Genomic DNA, 6000 nt, shown 5'->3' on the forward strand with positions numbered 1-6000 from the left:
TTAATTAATGAATGTTATTGGATAAACAAGGCAACTAAAACAGTTACTAATGTTAAGTGATAAAAGAGTCCGGTAACACAAACGGCTTGAGTTAAACGTTAAATGACGTGACACAAAGTTACTCAAATTATTTAATTATATGCCACTGTAGTATTTAGTTCACATGCATTTGTTGTTTACACCCTCAAAGAAACTCCCTTGGTCATGAATGATCAAACTTGATATTTGATTTTTAAAAATGTATCAAATCAAGACTGTTTTAATCCTTTCTTTTCCAGATAACTCTCACTTACATTTTCAAGTCACATGCATTTTTTCATGACCAGTTTAAATTTTCATGGATTTTTATCAGCTTCGATTTCATCATTTAGAATTTGCTAGTTCCTCCACTCATGTGCCTGAAATGTTACTAAACCGTGTTGTAAATTAGTAGATTCATTCCTGTTTGAGGAATTCTGGCTTGTGTTTATTGTCTGTGAGCAGAAAGGCTTTCCTAGATGCCAACTGGCAAAATGTTCCAAGATTTCTAAGAAATTATTCAACTTCCCTAAAAAAAAAAAACGCACAAAAAATAAATAAGTAAGCTGAGAGAACTAAAACGAAAGCTATAAATACAACTTGACAGTTTTCAGTAGCAGACGAATTTGTACGGTTACTGAGCTGCTAGCTAGCTAGCTACCGGCTGCAAGGTTAACAGTGCAAAGTCAGTAGCTAGTGTTTCAAATGTGACCAGACTCTTGAGAAGCACCTCAACGCTCACACAAGGGTGTCCGCTTGTCATAGTGCTGCAAGTACTGTAGGAAGGGCTTTGGTGAAACGGGCCACATGGAGGAGCAGAAGAGAATCCACACAAGTGAAGAACCCCGTAGCTGCCCAGTATGTCAGAATCCACATGGGTTTACAACCCTGTAGCTGCCCGGTATGTTAGAAGCAAATTGTGCAGGTGGGTAATGAGCCACATTTGTACCCATTCATATGTTGGGAGCAAAACGGTTGAAGACAACCAGTATGTTAACAATCAGATCACTGTTGAAAACAAGAAAGTAAACAATGGTTAATATGTTTCTTCACAGCTTTGTCATTGCTTGATCTATTTTTGTGTGATTTAGTGCTTGTTTGGGCAGGTGTGTTAAAGTCTTCCTTTGTTTTTGGTTTTGCTCCTTTTTATTTAGTTTTTGGTTCCTTTTTGTCTAGTGATGTCCATTATCCCTTTAAAATCTGTCCAATTAGAACAAATGTGAAGAAAATTTCATAGTGTTCAGATTTGATTACAGAAGCGACCAACAACTCCCTGCATTTGAATTTTGCATATACAGTATATTTGCAGTTTGGGCCTAGTCCACTGATCCAAAATCTGACCCAGATGTATCTCTTGAACAAAAATATTAAACTTTACATCTTGGATAGAAAAAGACATGCACGACAACAAGTTGAAGGAGATCTTCAGCAAGTTCGGCCCGACGCGAGTCCAAGGGCTTTGGCTTTGTGAGCTTCGAGAGGCACGAGGATGCAAAAAGGGCTGTGGATGAGATGAATGGGAAGCAGCTGAATGGGAAGCAGCTGTATGTGGCTCGTGTCCAGAAGAAAGGCGAGAGGCAGATGGAACGCAAGTTTGAGCGGACGAAGCAGATGAAACCTAGACAACAGTCTGGACGACGAGCGTCTGCGTAAAGAGTTCTCTCTCTCCGGGACAATCGCGAGCGCCAAGGTGACGACGGAGGGCGGCCGCTCCAAAGGGTTCGGCTTTGTGTGTTTCTCCTCGCCGGAGAAGGCCACCGAGGCAATGGAGGAGATGAGCAGGCGCATCGTAGGCACCGAGCCACTGTACGTGGGCCTGGCGCAGTGCAAGGAGGAGCGGCAGGCCCGCCTCACCCACCAGTACATGCGGCGCATGGCCAGCGTGAGTGCCGTGCCCAACCCAGTGCCGAACCCCTACCAGCCCGCCCCGCCCTCCGGCTACTTCGTGGAAGCCGTTTCGGAGGCTCAGAACTGGGCTGCCTACTACCTGAGCAGCCAGCTGGCACAGCTCCACCCCAGCACCCCCTGGGCCACGCAGAGCGTCCATCCACAGCATTTCCAGATTACGCTGAGTGCCATCAGCCCAGCTGCAGGCCCGCAGGCCTTCAGCACCGTCCGACCCACCGCCATCTCCCAGGTCCCACACATGATGGCCTCTCAGACCATGGCATCTCAGGCTCTGGGGCTGCAGTCTCCCGAGTCTCTGCGTTCTGAGGTGAATGAGGCAGTCGCTGTGCTCCAGGCCCACTGGGTGAACAAAGCCGCTCAACACTCTGTAACCAGTGCTGTGGTTCCCGCTGTCTGATGGAAAAACAAGTGAACCTGCAAGATGGCTTACGACCCTCATAGTAAGTTCATCCATACTTTGTAACTCTCGTATTAAGGTTGCACTGTGGCCAGGCCATAGTTAGGAACCTCTTCCAGGAGTGTGAAAGCACTTTAGGTTTAGGTAGTCCTGGAGAGGACGCGTCGGAAGCCGCGCCCCTCGGGAGGGGGTGCCGTCACGGGACGTTCCCCCCCCCCACCAAGCGACTCGGTACGGCCTGCCGCGTGCAGCGGGGGTTCACCCTTGTTTGTGGCCACACCCCCGTGGCACGCACCTGTATGGGGCTAATTGTTAGTGTTGGTCAGTCTATGTAAAACCCCGTCAGTGCGCGCCTCGGTGTTGGTCACCGGTTGTTAGCGTCTGACGTGGTATGTTTGTATCCAGGTTTCAAGTTTCAAGTTTCAAGTTTGGTTTATTTGTCACATACATAGTCATACACAGTACAACACGCAGTGAAATGGTGGAGAGTGCTCTGTCCAAACTGAGGAAGAAAACCAGGGGTGCATAGAGAAAAAAAATATATATACAGATAAATATATATTCTATGTATGTACAAAAATATATTAACAATGTATGTACAATATATGTATATTATGATTATATACACAATGTACAATGTATATGGTTGAGTATATATGTACACAATCTACAGAATGTACAGATCCATTGTATAGTACCATATCTACAGTTGTTGTAACAGGTTAATTGAGTATAAATCTAAATCTATATATACAGATGTACAGATATACAGTCATGTTACGTGGTGGTACAGATATACAGATATACAGATATACAGTCATGTTACGTAACAGTCATGTTACGTGGTGGTGGTGGTGGTCCCCACAGTTTATCAGTTTCCCTGATTCAGGGCCCGAATGGCCTGTGGGAAGAAGCTCCTCTTCAGCCTCTCTGTCTTGGCCTTCAGGGAGCGGAAGCGCCTCCCTGACCTCAACAGAGAGAACAGTCTATTGTTGGGATGGGTGGGGTCCTTCACAATTTTCCTGGCCTTGGTTTGGCACCGCTTGTAGTAGGTGGTCTGCAGGTCAGGAAGTTCCGAGTGAGTGATGCGCTCTGCTGAACGCACTACCCTTTGGAGTGCTTGTCTGTCCTGCTTGGTGCTATTTCCAAACCAGACTGTGATGTTCCCCGTGAGGATGCTCTCGATAGTGCAGGTGTAGAAGTTCCGCAGTACCTTGGAGGACAGTCTGAAGTCCCTTAGGCGTCTGAGGTGGTAAAGACGCTGAGGAGCCTTCTTTGCCAGGGAGCTGGTATGGCGGGATCAGGACAGGTCCTGCGAGATGTGAACACCAAGGTACCTGAAACTATCTACTCTCTCCACCGCGGTTCCACTGATCCTCACAGGTTGGTAGTGCCGCTCCTGCTTCTTGCTGCAATCCACGATCAGCTCCTTTGTCTTACTGACGTTTAGGAGGAGATTATTTTCCTGGCACCAGTTTTCCAGGTGTTTAATCTCCTCCAGGTAGGCCCTCTCGTCGTTGTCCGAGATCAGACCCACGACAACGGTGTCGTCAGCAAACTTGACAATGGTGTTAGAGCTGGAAGTGGCTGTGCAGTCGTAGGTGTACAGTGAGTAGAGCAGGGGGCTTAGGACACAACCGTGAGGAGCTCCAGTGCTGAGGGTGAGGGTGGATGAGGCGCAGTTGCCCACCCGTACTGATTGTGGTCTGTCTGTTAGGAAGTTGGAGATCCAGTCGCACAGGGATGTATGCAGTCCTAGATCTCCCAACTTACTAGTGAGTAGGGAGGGAATGATAGTGTTAAATGCTGAACTGTAGTCGACAAATAGCATTTTAACATAATTTCCCCTCCCTTCGTCCAGGTGAGTCAGTGAAGTGTGGAGCAGATGTGCAATCGCATCGTCAGTGGAGCGGTTGTGGCGGTATGCAAACTGCAGTGGGTCCGTGGAGGCTGGCAGTGAAGATGTGATGAAGTCTCTAACTAGCTTTTCAAAGCACTTCATCACGACTGATGTGAGGGCGACAGGGCGGTAGTCATTGAGGTCGGAGGGTCGAGGTTTCTTCGGGACGGGGACGATGGTGGACCGCTTGAAGCTGGACGGGACAATACCGAGCGTCAGGGAGAGATTGAAGATGTCGGTGAATACCGGGGCTAGCTGATCTGCGCAGGCTTTGAGGACCCTCCCGCAGATACCGTCTGGTCCCATCGCCTTCCTGGTATTCACCCTTTTAAACACTCTCCTCACGTCACTCTCCGTGATGATGAGAGGGCGCTGCTCTATGGTGGGCCCCGTGCATGTGCCACCGGCTGCGCCGATAGTGCCACTTGCACCAGCACCGTTAGCATTGGCGCTGTTAGCACTAGCGCCGTTAGCATTTGTGATGCTAGCATTAGCGCTGCTAGATGTAGCCTCGAAGCGAGCAAAGAATGTATTCAGCTCGTTCGCCAGAGACTCATCCGCACTCATCAGCCCAGAGGGTGGGCTCCTGTAGTCCGTGATCATCCGTAGTCCCTGCCACAGGGATCTAGAGCCACTCTGCTGGAACTGTGTCTCTAGTTTCTTCCCGTAGCGCCGCTTCGCCTCCCTCACCGCCCTGCGCACTCCGTATGCTGCAGACTTGTACTCGTCCATGTTCCCGCTGATGATCCCCGCATTGTAGGCAGCAGTTTGAGAGTTCAGAGCCTCGCGGATGGTTCTGTCCACCCAGGGCTTCTGGTTGGAAAACTTCTTGATGGTGATTCTTGGGATCGTGTCGTCCACCAGTTTCCCAATAAATCCTACTACTGCCTCCGTAAACTCGCTGACATCATCAGTGCTGCGCCGGAACATGTCCCAGTCCGCGTCATCCAGAGCGTCCTGCAGGGCGGCCACCAATTGGTCTGTCCAGCACGCGACCTCCCTCTGAACCGGAGCTTCCCGTTTCAGCCGTTGTTTATATTTTGGTAGGAGGAAGATGGCGGCGTGGTCCGACTTACCAAACGGTGGATGAGCTAGTGCCTTGTAGCTGTCCTTGTATGGGGTGTAGCAGTGATCTAGTGTCCTATTTCCCCTGGTGGGGAAGGTTACGTGCTGGTAAAAGTTGGGCACCGCACGCTTGAGGTTAGCGCTGTTGAAATCCCCAACCACAATAAGTGCAGCGTCCCGGTGCTGTGCCTGAAACTGTGTGAGAGCCTCATGAAGTTCCCACAGTGCAGTGTCCATGTTAGCCTGAGGTGGGATGTACACGGTGTTGATGATGACCGAAGTGAACTCCCGAGGAAGGTAGAAAGGGCGAAGTTTGAGGGCGAGCAGCTCCAGGTTGGGTGAGCAGGAGCAGGCGAGAGTAACAACATTGGCATTGTTGCACCAGCTGTTGTTTACCATCACACACACTCCGCCGCCTCTCGACTTCCCCGAATCTGCCATCCTGTCCATGCGGTGAACCGAGAAGAACTCGGCCGGCTGGATAGCGTGGTTTGGTACCGCTGGGTTCAGCCACGACTCAGTGAAGCAGAGGAGATTGCAGTCCCGAATGTCCCTCTGGAACTTTATCCTGGCCCGGAGGTCATCGAGCTTGTTATCCAGAGACTGGACGTTGGCTAGCAGGATGCTGGGTAAGGGAGCTCGGTGTGCCCGAGCCCTCAGCCTGTTCCTGACGCCAGCTCGCTTCCCTCGCGGCCTTTTCCTCGCCCCGCGT

At 50.0% G+C, this 6000-nt stretch overlaps 1 pseudogene; it reads left to right on the forward strand.

Moving 5' to 3' along the window:
* The first annotated feature begins 921 nt into the window (after positions 1 to 921).
* Positions 922 to 2323, forward strand: LOC145643383 (polyadenylate-binding protein 1A pseudogene; annotated as a pseudogene).
* Positions 2324 to 6000: the final 3677 nt, after the last annotated feature.

Source organism: Electrophorus electricus, chromosome 13 (genome assembly GCF_041902795.1).
Source record: "Electrophorus electricus isolate QZ-2024a chromosome 13, ASM4190279v1, whole genome shotgun sequence".
NCBI lineage: Eukaryota > Metazoa > Chordata > Actinopteri > Gymnotiformes > Gymnotidae > Electrophorus > Electrophorus electricus.